General features: G+C 37.5%; 1 protein-coding gene across 12 annotated transcripts in view; it reads left to right on the forward strand.

Annotated features, from left to right (window-relative positions):
• Window positions 1-15,104, forward strand: part of PLCB4 (phospholipase C beta 4) — a 183,742-nt gene that overhangs the window by 24,524 nt on the left and 144,114 nt on the right. For 7 of the 12 annotated variants that reach the window (XM_071805675.1, XM_065833746.2, XM_071805674.1 and 4 more), the window contains exon 3: window positions 12,841-12,971. The exons of the other annotated variants lie outside the window; for them this stretch is intronic. The gene's annotated coding sequence lies outside the window, so the exon portion shown is untranslated. The remainder of the gene's footprint in view (window positions 1-12,840; window positions 12,972-15,104) is intronic. 12 annotated transcript variants of the gene reach the window in all.

Raw genomic sequence — 15,104 nt, forward strand, 5'->3', positions numbered from 1 at the left:
TCATCCTGTGGCTTTCCTAGAACCTGCTTTTGTTTTATTGTTCACATCTCATGTGATCTTGTTGCTCTTAAAATGCGTATTGCATTATAGGACTGTGCAAGATAGTTATGGAGTCTGCCTTACTGGCAGCTATTTAACTGCAGAAATCCTTTTTGATCGCAGTACCTGTGAAAACTGGAATCTGAGAAGATGGCATGTGTTGTTCCACATCAGAATGATTTCTTGCAGGCGATGGAAATATCTGTGGCAAATCAAATTTGCATTCAAAACTTCATTTATAATGATTGTGGTTATTATGATTTCCTCATTCTCTGTGTACATCCTCTTAACCTACCGAGTGTAAATTTTCCAAACTCGACAGGTTGCATAAGCCAGAAAAGTAGGAAATAACTCCCAAAAGAACTGCTGCCAGATCTTTGAAGCACGTATTGAGTTATTGGATCTGAAACACAATGTGTAAGAGTTGCCTTGCCAAGTTTTGAAAGTTACAGTATGTGGAGTGATGAGACTGCTGTCTAGTTATTTTCTGTAAAACAAAGGGGAAAGACAGAGAAATATGGAATGTTGTTTATTGCTTAACGACACACATTCCACTTTTCAGTTGTTTATGTCTTTAACTGTTGTTTCTTCTTTTCGAAATTAATAAGACTTGTTAAACATTACAGTGAAAAGTAGCAAGTAAATCTGCTTAGATTTCATAACTGCACTTTTTGCTGTTTGGTCTGTACCAGACTGAAAACTTGGATTGTAAACAAGATCATTATGAGGTCTTTTGCATGCTGGGTTAGCAGTTGGGACCACATCTCTGGAGCTGATGTAGATATTACAAGTAATTATTGTGGTGATACACAGACTTTTTTTTTAAGAACTGCAGGGGCCTTGTACTTTTGGAACACTTTTAAACCATCTATACTTGCTTTGCAGTGAGTGTTTTTATAAATGGCCTGATGATCAAGACTCTTCTCATACAAAATAAGCTGTGCTTCACTTACCTCATTAAATCACGTCTAGATGGCCAGATATGTATATCCAGCTCCTCTCTGTGAGCAAGTGTGTTGCTCAATCTGACAAAAATACGGTCATTTTCTTCTGCTGAGCTATATTTTAGCCTTGAGAAAGCAACCCCATCTTTCCTTCTTTAGAGACCTTGGAGGAGGAAAAAAGCCAGTTAACCTAGCTATTAAAATAGTTGTGGCTTGTCTTTGGTTTGAATTCACCTGGGCTGGGCAGCTGGCTCTATGAATTCAGTCAATCCTTTCCAGCAAGATAGTCAGGCATACCTACCTCCTGTTAGTACTTCGTTACTCTTCAGAACCTTTCTCTTTGGAAACTAAATAAATGTATTTTTAAATTTCCCCTAGTAAGATGTGCTTTTGCACATGTTGAGCCTTACATGTAGCCCACTAAGCAATTTAGCGCTCTCTCTGAAAGGCAGATCGAATATTCTGCAATATCTGAGTTACAACAATGGAAGTTTTGGCTCAGATGAACTGGTACTTGAGTTTGCTGAATTTGAAGCTTGTACCCATTTTTCCTTTAAAAAAGCAGTTCTGCCTGCCTTGACTTCATCTGGGTCTGTCTGCCTGAAAACTAGTTAGCTTTTATCTGTGCTGGCCTTTATGGCCTGCTTTTTTGTAAATGAATTTGTTTTTAAGAATGTAGGTAAACAACTGGTAAGATATTCTGAAAAACCTTAAAGATAAACTTGTGTGTTTTTAAAATTACTTCTTCTGGTTTAACTAGCCTTTTTCTACGTGTCTTAATTGGGCAATTTGTTGCGTGGACTCTATAGAATAAATATTTTTTTAATTTGTAAATTGTGTATATACACGATCAGTGAACTGGGAAGTTTAACCTTTTAAAACGTTAAACAGTTGAGGTGGGTTCCAGGTGAATATTTGAAGGAAATGGAAAGCTTTCCTCTCTTCATAATTGATACATCAGCATGGAGTGTCATCCGTTGTCACATAAAAATTGGACTCACATTTGTCATTATTAATACTCTTCTGTGTTAATCTACAGATGCTGTGAAAGTGTAGTAAAATATTTTTACATTCACTTTGATGTCCCTTTCATCTTAGAATCATAGAATCTTGTGAAGGTTTGCAATTTGGCAAGAGCATAAATGGGAATCAGACCCAAAGAACTTCAAAAATTATTATGACCAAAGCAAAGACATTACAGCAAATGCCTTTTAAATATGAGGTAATATAGCTGAAGCAACACTGAACAGAATGGCTAATGAGTAAGAGCTGGAGCCTATTCTGTGATGTAGGAGCATGCGGTTGTGTCCTGAGTATTCCTTAACCGAGTTGCTTTTACTCTCTAGTATGATTCTGCAGCCTATCAACTCTGTGGATCCAGAGACAGCTTTAAAAAAACAGGGCTACCTATGAGGAGAGTGAATTCACCATCTCTCCAAAGAGATATTTTGGCTGGCTGTACCCTCTCTGTCTCTTTCCTTGGTGGTACACATTAGCTACTGAACCTTGGCAGCAGGTTACACAGGCCAGCAGGCGACAGAAGAGCAGGAAATGATGCTGTTGAATCTGCTACCTGTTGTACCTTTGACTTCAGCAGAATGTACCAGAGTTCATGTTGTAAAACTAAAACACAGGCTGTTTGACAGTTCATTGCTTATCTTTGCTGTGCATTTTATTTTTTGTTTTTAAAGACTTGTGTCCAGAACACAAGTGGTTTCTTTCTGGATCTGAGTATTTTTACTGGCACTTCATGTGACTTGATATAAACAATAGGAACTTGAGTCAAGTGGTTCAGTGTTAAAACTGCTTCCCACACATCTTGGTTTACTTCCAGGGAAAGGTGAACGTTCAGCATAAATGCTGTATTTAAACACTAATCAAACATTTATTATTGTTGAATGAATGACCTTACAAGGATGCAATTGAGCTAAAATGTACAGGTTATATTTCATGGAGGTGAAAAGCTTTATTAATATTTGAAGTATGCCTTTAATTAGTCTGACCGTTGGTAGGTGTGTTCATTTTCTCAATGTACATCCGGTATAGCGTTTTTCACCAACTTATAATTGGCAGTTTCCCATAGGAAATAATCATTATTGGTATTATAAAAGCACTTTGTATCTATCACATTTGGGAAATGAAAGTTTTGCAAAGGTCAGAATAAAATGTGCCCCCAATTATGCTAATAGCTCATACCACAAATGATCCACTGGAAGGTTTAATAGCTTGGTAGTCCTCTTTAGATTTCCTTAGAACAGGAAGAATTAATATTACATTTTGACACTTTACAGAAAGGTGAAAAAAGAAATCTTCCTTCCCTCCAGCTTTTGAAGCTTGTACCTGAATTCTCTTAGTTGCTTGATGATATTGAAATGTTGTGAGGTTTTTATTTTGGTTTGATGGGGTTTTTTGTGTTGTGCGGTTTGTTTTGGTTTGGTTTTTCTTCTTTAGGAATGCTTTTTAAAATCATTGTATTTCAGTTCACTGAGAAGTCAGTATCTTTTTTGTAAGGAGCCAGAGTTTGAAAAAACTACCATGTTTTGACATTGGGAAATGTCTATATATTTTATTTGGAGTTTGACAGCATAGTCTAATAGACTTTGATCCTTTTGCTAAATGGAATGTGTTGGAGTAATTTAAAATAATAACCTGCTCAAAAAATAGTCAAAGTTGTTAAAAAATGCGAAACCAGAATTTTAAAGGAAATTATATTTTAATTTTGCTTTTTACATGTCAAATAAAATTCCCTTGTTTCGTTTGAGGGATATTGCACATCTGCACTGCACACCAAAGATTTGAGTCACTAAACCATCCAGGAGTTTTCCAAAGATCAGAACAAATCTTCAGGATGTAATTACTTATATATTATCAGATACTGAATTTTCTCGCTTATATAACATGTCCACCAGACAGATTTCCTTTGAACCCGAAGGTCTGTGTTACTTGAAATGGCTCTTTGTTATTGTAATTCTGAGGTTAAAACATTAGTAAATGGCTAGATGGAATAATTTACTCCTGAGACTGATTATCCTAATATGCCCACAGTTACTGTACATCTACTGAGTTGTTAAACAACCCATTAAGAGGGCAGTCTGAAAGGTAACATTTGCAAATGTCTCCAAATTGAATTATAAACGTCTCTGGTAAACAAAATGTTTGCTGCACTGTGTCAGTTCCACTGAGACGTCTGGCTGTATCACGTATGTCTATTTTGTAACATACTTTGGAAAGATAGAAAAGGTAATGAAATAAATATCTCAGATTTACTCTTCTCATTTTTGAAGTGTAGAAACATTTTTAATTACATATGGTTTCATTTGAAATGCTATCTTTTCTTCAGTGAAGTGTTTTCTATAAGCTTTATTTTGACGGAGATGCAGATGGTTTATTACTCTTTTTAGATGAGCTGTAAATGAGGAATATTGACATGGATCAAAATGGAAACAGGCTTGTTTGAAATTTGTATACACTGAATTTATGAGCTGCATTAGGAAAGCTACTGCTTGTGCTTTACTGAAGGTGTTGTTTTGCCTCATGCAGCCGTTATGGTTATAGCAAGGCTACCACCATAAATTATCTGTTATAAGAACAGTCCTTTATAACAGTTTTTCAAAAAGCAGTACTAGCAAGGTCTTTCTTGTGCAAATATTTCTGTATAGAGCAGGATGGAAGCAAGGCTTAAACTTGAATCTTGATTATGTCCTCCTGTAAATATTTTTCTATTGTGTCATTTATTTATTGTTTCATTGTCAGTTGTAATACATGCTTAATATTAAGTGCAGAGACCCTTAGTTTCTGCTTGCTGTGTATACTTCAGTTCCCTCCAGAGGCACATTACCCTTCTTCAGCATAAACACCTCTGTTCTCTGAGGGGACCTTATTAACTCCAGTCAAGCCAGTCCTTATTTTACCTCGAAGATTCTTTTATTGCTATTATAATACACATAGTCCTGTGCACAAGGCATAAAGGCAAATGTGTGAAACTTACCTGGTAAAATGCAGACACATGTGATTCAATAAAGGATTCTGTTTTCTGTAGCAGACCTACAAACCACATTGTACAGTCCGAAACAAATTTTCCAAAACAAATTTTCCAAGTCAAATTGTAAGTTTTAAATATCAGGCATGCAATGGAATATAAAGTTAGGGCCCAAAAGTATGTTTATTTAGCATACGTCATTAAATACATCGCAGTACTTATAACTGGCTAGATACAGCACTCAACTATCATTTCGGTAAACTTTCAAGAAGGTGTGGGTTTTATTTCACAGCAATGTGAACAATTAAATCCTCTGAAATTTTTCTGACTGTCCTAATTACTTTTTTTCATGTGAAGCTTGCTAATGCAGGTCTCATTGCTGCTCACTCTGCCAGTGAGTCAGGTATGTCTCGATGGTACTTGTGCTTTTAGACCGATGGGGACAAAGTGATCCAGTTTTTCCTTCCTTCCAGGTGCAATTATGGGTCTCAATATAATAAAAATAAAATGATTTAATATCTGCAGAGGTTCATATGGCATATTTTCCATTTATTTTAAGTTAGGAAGCTAAAATATCTTAATTGATAGTCCCATAAGGTTTATTTTTTTATGAGCTCTCTTTTTTCTCTGAGGTTCTGTGTTTTCAGGGTATTGCTAGTTCTGTAAATGTAGCTATCAAACTATTGTAATTTAAGGCCAAATCCTTCTCACAGTTGAAAGAAAAAATTCAATGGTTTTATTGGAGTAGAATCGGATTTAAGGAACAGAGCCTGAGTAATCTATAATTGTTCTAATCCCTGGACGGCTTTCTAGCCAGAATGCTTCACGGGCACTGCAGCATTTTGTATTGGTTGAATCTCCCCTGATGTGAAATGTAAGAAGATATGTTATTCATGAGTTTGCTACATAGTCTGCTAAAATCAGTGGGTTCTGTTTTTCTAGTTGCATTTAATAGGCGAGAAGCCATACAGATTTTTGTTGTGGTGGATTTGTCATTGTTTTTGTGGGTTTTTTGGTTTTGTGGGTTTTCCACCCTTCTCATGTTTCACTTAATTTAATTTGGTTGGCAAAACTTTTTATATGATGGGGTCTTTTCACAAAGTCTTGCAGCTCCTGTGGCAGATTGTGTAGCCTGCACAGCATTTGATAGCATCAGTGTTTTGGTTGTTGCTTCACAAGTAATAATTTATTTTGCTGGTCAAGTATCTCTCATATACGTGTCCCTACAAGGATGTTTGTCTTTTGTACTGATGTGCTTTTGCTCTCATCTTGTAGTTCCCTGTAAATCTATCAGCTGATGGGTCCTGTGGAGACAGCATTGATCTGCGATGCAGGAGTAGGTCAGATTTTGCATTGCATATATCACTTTCTTATGCCATTTTTCCACCACTGAAGAACTCTTCAAAGAAACGTAACCCTTGATCTGTCAGTAGAGCAATTAACACAGTGAAGTTAGGATCTCTGCTGGTACCATGACGTACTTGTGCATTCCTGGTATTTCTTATTGCAGGAAACATCCTGTTTTAAGTATTCTTGCTCTCAGCTTTGCCATTTGCATCCCAGTGTCACTAAGATCAGAAGAATTAGGAGAACAGAGCCCCACGGGAGTATTCTCGTGTGATGATATGTCAGTCACAGTGATGATTCTTATTGGCTGCATAATTTGGTAATTTTTTAGGCAGGCAAGAGCTGGTGTTTTCACTGTAATTTCACTGAGCAATTTCAGAAAGCAGCAAAGTTATATTTATATGATCACCAAGTGATATCAAAATATGATTAAGCAATATGAAAATAAAAATATGATGGAAGACATTCACAGGAGAGTAATGGGTCAAGAGTTTGTGCGAATTTTAATGTGCCGGAGGAATATTTCCGTTTCTTAGGAGATGTGAAGAAGCGTATCTCAGGATCTTGTTCTGAATTTAGCTAGTCTTGCTGCTGTTTTCTCCACTTGGTTTATATGATCAGAAATACTTAGTCAGTTCCTGTTTGACAGAACTCTGGATCTGCTGTTTAACAGTGAACATTGAGGAAGCTGTATGAGGCTCCTTCATTAGGCAGAGGCTTGTGGAGAGCAAGATTTTTTTGCTTTCCGTATGTGTGCAGGAGGACAAAGAGGAGTTACCTCCCTGTGGCTTCTCTAATGAGTCCTGATACTAAGCATGGTGGAAGTTTCTATGTGCTGTTGAACAAAACAAATGATGTGGCCACTTCTTCCCTATTCTGCTGTTACTGAGAGCATATTGAGAGTGAAGAAGCAAATACCATATTTATTTGCTACTGTGGCAACGGATGAAAATCCTGGTCTTAACATGAATGGAAACATTGCTCTTCTAGTTTGGGATGCCAGGATTTTACCAGCTGTGCCTATCTTACTGGCTGCAGAAGTGAAAACTAATTAAGAAATAATTCTGTGTTACCATTAGACTAGTGCTACTGGAACTAGTTCCTGGCCCTGTCATGGATAATGGGCTTTTCATCACTAATGGATTCTTCTCTTGTGTTTACTGACCAAATGCAATCCACTGCTGCTACGTAAACAGTTGTTCAGCCCTTTCTCAGTACAGTGCTTTCCCATGGTGTATTTCAACTGTATGAGTTGCCATTCTGTCTACAGAATTATGGGAAATGTTCAAAACACCTCCCAGAGGTTCAGTGAATTAAAGCGTTGATGCAGAACTGCTGAATAACAGGGTAGAGCAGCACGTAGGTGAACATTGTTGGAGTTGATGGGGTAGATATGTTGGACCACAGTAGTCACGGTTCAGAGCTAAATTGAAGGACAGCAAAACACGAAATTTCTTCAGACTCCAAAATGTCACATGTGTTTGATCCTGGTTTTGTTTCTGAAGACATAAAAAACTAGGTACCACACCCAGAAGCATAGCGATGGAACAGGGTTTGTTTGCCAGTGCCAGCTAAATGGTGTAAAAGGGAATTCAATGTGTCTCATGACTCTTGGGTTTTATTTTTGTGCTGGTATTAAGACATACAATGGGTTTGGCATGTACAATTTTGTACAAACGGTGGAGAGAAATATCACTGTTTTAAATTTTTTTTTTTTTTTTCTGCTAGTCATTATCTTAAAAAGAAGTGAAGGCAGAACACATCAAACCTAAAATTGAGAGCTTTTTAATCTTTAAGTGAGTAGTCTCAAGTCAAGCTCCTGTCTCACAGGTAAACCAATACATTACAGATAAGGGCTGAAAATTAAACTCATTGACAGGAGGAATAAATGCTGGTCTGCAAAGACACTATTTATGTCAAAGAAAGCTGCTATATGAGGAAAACACTAGAGATATATATAGATATCTTGTATATATTAGCACTCTTTTGTCTGTGCACAACTTCTGCTGGCTTTTGGAGACAACAGTTAAGGAGGATTTGGGGAACCAGAAGACATAGTGCTGAATACTTGAAAGAAAAATATGTGGAAATTGTAAGTAAAGATATTTGAAAAGAATAACAGTGATGCCCTGTTGGACAAAAGGACCTCTTTTAAGAGAGAGAGCATTAAAAGAGTATTATGAGGGGAAAAGTGAGACCAGTGGCATGGGTAGCTTGCTGAGTGAAAAGGTTAGGGCAAGTCTAACAGTGACAGCTGTGGAGGGAAGAGGCCAGCATGTGATCCTTGAATCTTTCACTTCACTGGAAGTGAAGCCCAGGTGATTTGGCAGGAGGCAGAAACTATCTTAAAAATGTGTCTGTTCTTCGGTCCCCAGGTGTGCCCTGTGATTAACGCTGTGCTTGCAACTGATGATCTCTTCTTTTTTTCAAGTCACAGCATCACAGATGTGCATGTGTGCGTTCGTGTGTGGATAAGGGCCTTGGGGATTATTGTGATGCTCTTGCCATCTCCTTTGCCCTTCCTTTCTCTTTGCTGACAGAGGTGAACACCAGGAGGATAATATGTCAGTTGTGTCTTCTCTTTCTTCTATAGCAGCAGTGAAGAATAGGATGGGCTCTTTTCCGAGAGGCTCCCCAGATACGAGGGGGCTGACAAGTATTTAGTGATCAGAGAAAAAGCTGAAAAGTTATTCCAAATAATCTTCGGCTAATATGCAAGAAAAATGTACTGCGAGCTTGGCTAAATGAAGGAGCTGTAGTCAGTCAATTGCTGGCATAAAGGGAGTTTAAGCAAATGACTGATTGTTTCCATGGTATTTCAGTAGTTTCAAGGTATGTAGTTTCAAAGTACATAGCAGAAGACAAAAGCCTCTTGGAGGCTAACCATGAGGTTTGTTGTGCAAATTTAGTTTAGACAGAAAAGTAAATTTGTCAGACACTGTAAAATAGCTTTGTGTCCTGTGAACTATTTCCTGATTGGTGTATGGAAAATTCTCCATCAGTGGAAGACAAGGTCAACATAAACACAGCCTGCTGCCTAAATAATTTAATATTGATATGGTGTTTAATTCTGTACTAAACAATAAACAGGGACAGTCATTTCTTTGTTTACATAGAGATTTAGAAATAATTATATTGCCCTTCATTCTTCTAGGTTTTGTTAGAAAAGACATTGAAGACAAATGGAACAGTGACAAAGCTAATAATAGGTCTTCTATGGAATATGGTGGGGTGTTTTTTCTTTGCCAAACTAGAGCATTTTTACATCCTTGTGCTGTTACGTTGATTCTTTGGTAAAAGTGGAAAAAGGGAGATACAAAGATTTGATTTAGACTTTATTTCAGCTGTGTTGATTCAGAGCTGCTTGTTGTTTTCTGTGTCATGAAACATCTCTAGAGATATTCTGCCCAGCTTGCATATTTACTTTCTTTGTGGTTGCCCATGAAAATGCAAATGTGTTTACCTGCAATTGAAATTCTAATGTCAGTCATGAAAATGCACTTGGAGTTCCTGTAGATTACAAGACAAAATGCCGGAGCCTCAGGAACCAGGAATTGGGCACACTGGTGCATGTTATTTTAACCTACAGAGTTTGGCTTATTTCCTAGCATGCACAATTTTCACGTTGCTGTGTATGTTTCTAGACATTTCATACACGAGAATTTGCCTAAGTAATTTTTAAGACAAAGTACTTCTGAGTGCAGGATGGCAGTTCTTATCTTCAAAGCCCCTACAGTGCTTCTGGCACAAAAGTAACATGAAGCTGTGTATGAATAATTGAATGTCAGCAATTAGAACCGTTATTAAAATAGGAAGCTACTGTGACTGTATTTTCTGCTCATTGTCTCTGTGCTACGTGTTCCTCCTGTAAGTGTTATGCTTGACTGGCAACTGAAAGCTAAATATTTCTTGCTTCTCTTTGGTGTTTTGTTTTGTCTCAGTAGTAGCATTCCACAAATTATAAACACCATAGGTAGAAATATAGTGTGCAGGAATGCTGTGCTACTCTTGTCACCAAACCCTCTGTCTTTGCAGAGGTGGGAATAGCAAAATATTTGTATTCCTTGATTGCACTGGGGAAATGCTCTACAGGGTATTGTTCTTCCCCAGCACACGCTCTTCATCTTCTCACTCTCAGCTTTTGAAGAGGGTGCTGGAGATGTGCAATACTGGGAAGGGGCTGAGGTTTCTGCATGGGCTCTGGGTGGGAAATCCAGTCGGACAGCTGAGACTAGCAAGGAACCGGGCACCAGATTTGGTGCAGTGGTTCTGTGCTGTGGGAAAGCATGGAGGAACCATTCCTGCAGGGTGGTTTTTGGGCAGTTCTGAGCAGGGACAGGGATTAAGGCAATGTTGCCTCTGGGGATTTCTGCTGCAGTCCCTCTACAGGAGAAGGAAAAGACAGTGGAAGAGCATGAGCTGGACTGTTTGAAATTTGATATTCAGTGGTCGTTCTCTACTTCCCCAACAACTGCCTCAATGCTTCCCTAAATCTGGATGAATTTCACCCATAGTGAAAACACATAAGCACCAATACATCCATCCCCAGCTCCTGTTGCTGTTTGGGAGTCATTGCAATTGGCAGCTTGATCTCCGATTCAGTATGGTTCTGGATTTCCTTCCTGTCCTCCTCTAATGAAGGAGGGATTCACCTTTTCAAATATAGAGCAGTAACCTTCTCCCTCCTCCCCCTTCTCTCAATTATCAGGTGTGCACTATATCTAGGAATCTAATTTCAAATTAACTTGTCACCCTACATCCCATCTGTAGGGCTTTACAATTTTAAACCAATTGCCTTTGAGGTGACTTTATATACTGTTCCATTAACATATACATATCAATTCTAGGGCACCTACAGACTACAGAATAAAATCCCCTCTCAAGAAAGGCATCTTCAGGGAAAAGTAGTTTGCATTTGATTTACTGTAGAATGAGAGCTGTGGTAGGTCAAAACCTAACATTGAGTGGGGCACAAATGCCGTATCTTTGGTTCAAAGGGAGTTGAAGTACAGTGAAATGGTAGATTGTCTCTAAAGAGAGTGAAGGAATCTCTCTAATGAGAGCACATGCCTTGAACGAGGACTCACAAGCGGATGGAGGCCCAACCATGTAGCGTACCCAGATGCAAACTGGCAGAATTAATTCAGAGAGGCTGTTTAGCTCAGTGACAGTGGAGCATTTTCCACAGCTGTGCCTTAATAGCTCCCATGTAGGCTTAGTTTTATTTTGTGGAGGGGTAAAAAGACAAGACAATCAGGTGGTGGTGATAAGGAGTGTAATGCTGGCTGTGAAAATAAAGCTGAACCATTTTAGGACTCTCAGGTTTGTGGGGTTTTGTGTGTTTTTTATTTTAAAAAATTTCAATATATAAATCCAAATATTTTTTTCAGTTAATTGCTGACTCTTCTTACAACGTGTATCACACAGCTGTCTGTAGTCACCTATCTGAGGGCAGATGGGTGGAGATCTGGTAAACCTTTGGACTGCAGTTCAGCTCCCCTTGCTGCCTCCTACACAACTACTGTTCTGCAGTCACTAAGGCTTTGTGTAAAAATCCTCTCTTCTGCTATTTCTTTGCTTATGACCTAAGGAAAGTGCGATCTCTAACCATACAAATGTGCTTCAGATTAATACTGTGTGCATAGCAAAGACTGGTCAGTGAAACATAAGTCTTACGTACTTGATATTTGCTTATATTTAAGTAAATGCATCTATTTGGGCTGACATTCACCTCTGCTGTGTGTATACAATCAAAAATGCCATCTCTGCCATGACTTAAGTGCCTGTAATGCTGCTTTTGTTTTTGTGTTTTTTTTTTTTTTTTAATAAAAGACTCCAGAGTATATACTGATTTTTTTTTTTTTTTAAATTTCTTTTAAATCCTCAACATCACTGTGTTTCAAATACATTCTTTAACAATGGAGCACATGCTGTACATAAGGTAAAAAGGGTCTAAAAATAAATAAATAAATCTTGGCTTGATTTCCTGCCATACATCCCTAAGTTAGAAGAGTACCATGTTGTCCTACTGGACTCCAAATGCTTAATTCTACAAGGGAGAGCAAAAAATACAACAAGTTTTATATCTATCTGTACCTATCTGTCTATATCTTACCTGTAAATATGTATCTATCTATCCATATGTATCTATACGATATGTATAAGTAACACTTATATTCAAAATTTTTATTAAATAGAAATAAAAAACATCTCTATACTACATGTAAAGAGGTATAATATGTATATTTTATACATGAGGGGGGTTTTATATAGTTATATGCATGCTTATGTAGAGGTACCCTTTTGAAATACATGAAAACCCAATCTTCAGGGGGAAAACAAACAAAAAACCAAGCCAAACCAAGACAACACAAACCAACCAAACAAAAAAATCGACCAAAAAGCCAGAACAAAACCACAAAACCCCCACGCCCCCAAAACAAAAGGGAAACTAAGTGGTTGTTCAATTTTAGAACAAAACTGGTCTGACAAAAATGTCATGAAAATAATTCCAGTGTTTATTTTTGGTAGTTTCAAGATGAAGTTGTCCATGGATACTGAGGGCTTGAGGTGAGCTCTCACCTGTGACTTCTGAATCCAGCCCCTCTGGAACCCAGCAGATCTGCCTGGCCTGACTTGAACGACGCTACTGGAAACACTTGGTGGGTGCTGGAGGACACTGAGAGCCCTTTTTGCTTCCATGGGAAGTTAACAGGCACATGAAAACTATGCCTGAGGGAAAACGTGCTGACATTGATTCTTTTCTAGAAAACAGTTTGATTTTTCAGGAAGTGTCATATATCATTGAAAAAGTGGTGTGGTCAGAAACCTGTGTTATTTCCATTTGCTGACTGACTGATTCGGTTGAGTGAGATGTGGCCTGGTGAGGATTTTCCTTTATTTCTGGAAAACTGCAAAACCTAGAAAGCCAGCAATGTTTCAGATCAGACTTTTGAAACGTTTCATTTCTCCTTAATTATATTCTTCCAGCTGCAAGTCACCTTCCAACTGGTAGATTTCAACTTTCTTGTTTATATTTATCGGAAGGTGACCACAAAATAAATGATGGGGTTTTTTCATTCTTTCCCCAGTTTGTTTAATTTCTGCATTACACAGTGCTATGTAAATTATAGTTCCACTTTTTCTCTTGAATAGTCAGTCAGGCATGTTACCGTTGCACTTGTGCTGAAGATCCTTTTAAAGGTTACTCAGTCCTAGGAGAGAGAAGTATGTTTTAAAAAAATAAGAAAATGAAATAAATTGATGGAGGAAACCAGAGAGAGCACCGTATAATGAAGTTTCTTGGCTTTGTTTTGTTGACATACTTGTTTTGAGATTGGTAATATTCTTGTTTCTTATATTTTGCTTCATGAAAAGGTAATAATGAAAATAACATTTATGTTGTGTCTAAATGTAAGAAAATTAGTCCTTATTGAAATAGCAGTTTGGTTGGAAGTGGAAGATTTCTGTGATGAAGGGGTGAGGTTAGTTAAATTGGCTATTAGAAACATGATGTCTTGCTGTCTTCGGTGCATTTTTTTGGTGTCGTGTTTTAAGAGCTTGCAGGTTTCGTTTCTTCCTATTCTTTCCCTTCCTATTCCGTTGGGGTGTGAAAATGGGAAAGCAATTGAACTAAACTGACTTTGTCCATAGACACCTTTTGGTTTGGCTGGCTAAAGACCAGGATGGAGTGTCATCTGGGGATAACACAAGAAATTTTACTGATAAAGGTGGGTTTCCCTAGATGCTGGAAGCTTGCTTGGGCAGATGTCTGAAATAGCTCAATGCAAGGAGCCTGTAACTCTGTGTATTCTGCATGGCTAAAACATATTACACCTCTTGGTCCCAACCTAAAACTTCAAACTTGGACTGCATTGCAGTTAGGTGATAGGATCTGTCTTAGCTTAAGACTATGTCAGATAGACTCTTACGTGCCTTAAGCACGTCTTTAATTTTTCTGTTGGTTAAGAGTAGTTCAAAGCTATGTAAAGAAGACAAAGCAGGTATGGAAGGGGAGATGCTTGGAGGTGTTATTGGCTATGAAACAGTGTCCTCTTGGTGCTGCCATACAGCTCTTTGTAACAAACAACTTGTTTTGATTTTTCACTCTTCAAGTGAAATATAATTCAGGCTTTAAAGGATTTTTTTTTTTTTAATGTGACTTGCAACTTTTTTTGCTATGAAACTAAAGATTAACCTTGTTTTATTATGTTTTCTCTTTCCGTATTGGTAGTTTAAGTTTTGGAAAAAGGGAGGGCATGGAAGTTTACCACTGTTAAAGAGGTACAACTTTCTTATTTTAGTTTGGGAACTTAGCAAAGGCAATTCATGGAAAAAATGTGTTTTATAAGTATGAATAATGGCTGTTCTACATTATTTAGATACCAGTTCATACTGTGCAGCTAAAGGAAGTGTCCAAATAATGAGAATTTCTATAAATTTATGAAAGGAAAATGCTACTTGTAAACATATTTTCATATTCCATTTTTCATACAACTTTAAGGTCTCTGAGACTTGCTTAAATGTATTGGACAAGAAGATCAAGTTTAACATTATATTCATCTGTTTGCTTTAATTATGATTTGAGATTTGTTAAGAGTTCTTTATACTAAGTTGTTTCTCTTAGATGTGTCAGCTCTTTTTATCCTTCTTGAGTAGAAAAAATTACCTTTCTTTTTGATAGCACGCTGACAAGTTATTATCATTTTGATTCGTTAAATGTAGTAATGTACACATTAAACATCTGCTGTCAGTTTAGGGTTTAACACAGACTTCAAGGTTTTTGACAGGTATAT

This window comes from Patagioenas fasciata, chromosome 3, assembly GCF_037038585.1.
Source record: "Patagioenas fasciata isolate bPatFas1 chromosome 3, bPatFas1.hap1, whole genome shotgun sequence".
In the NCBI taxonomy this organism is placed as follows: domain Eukaryota; kingdom Metazoa; phylum Chordata; class Aves; order Columbiformes; family Columbidae; genus Patagioenas; species Patagioenas fasciata.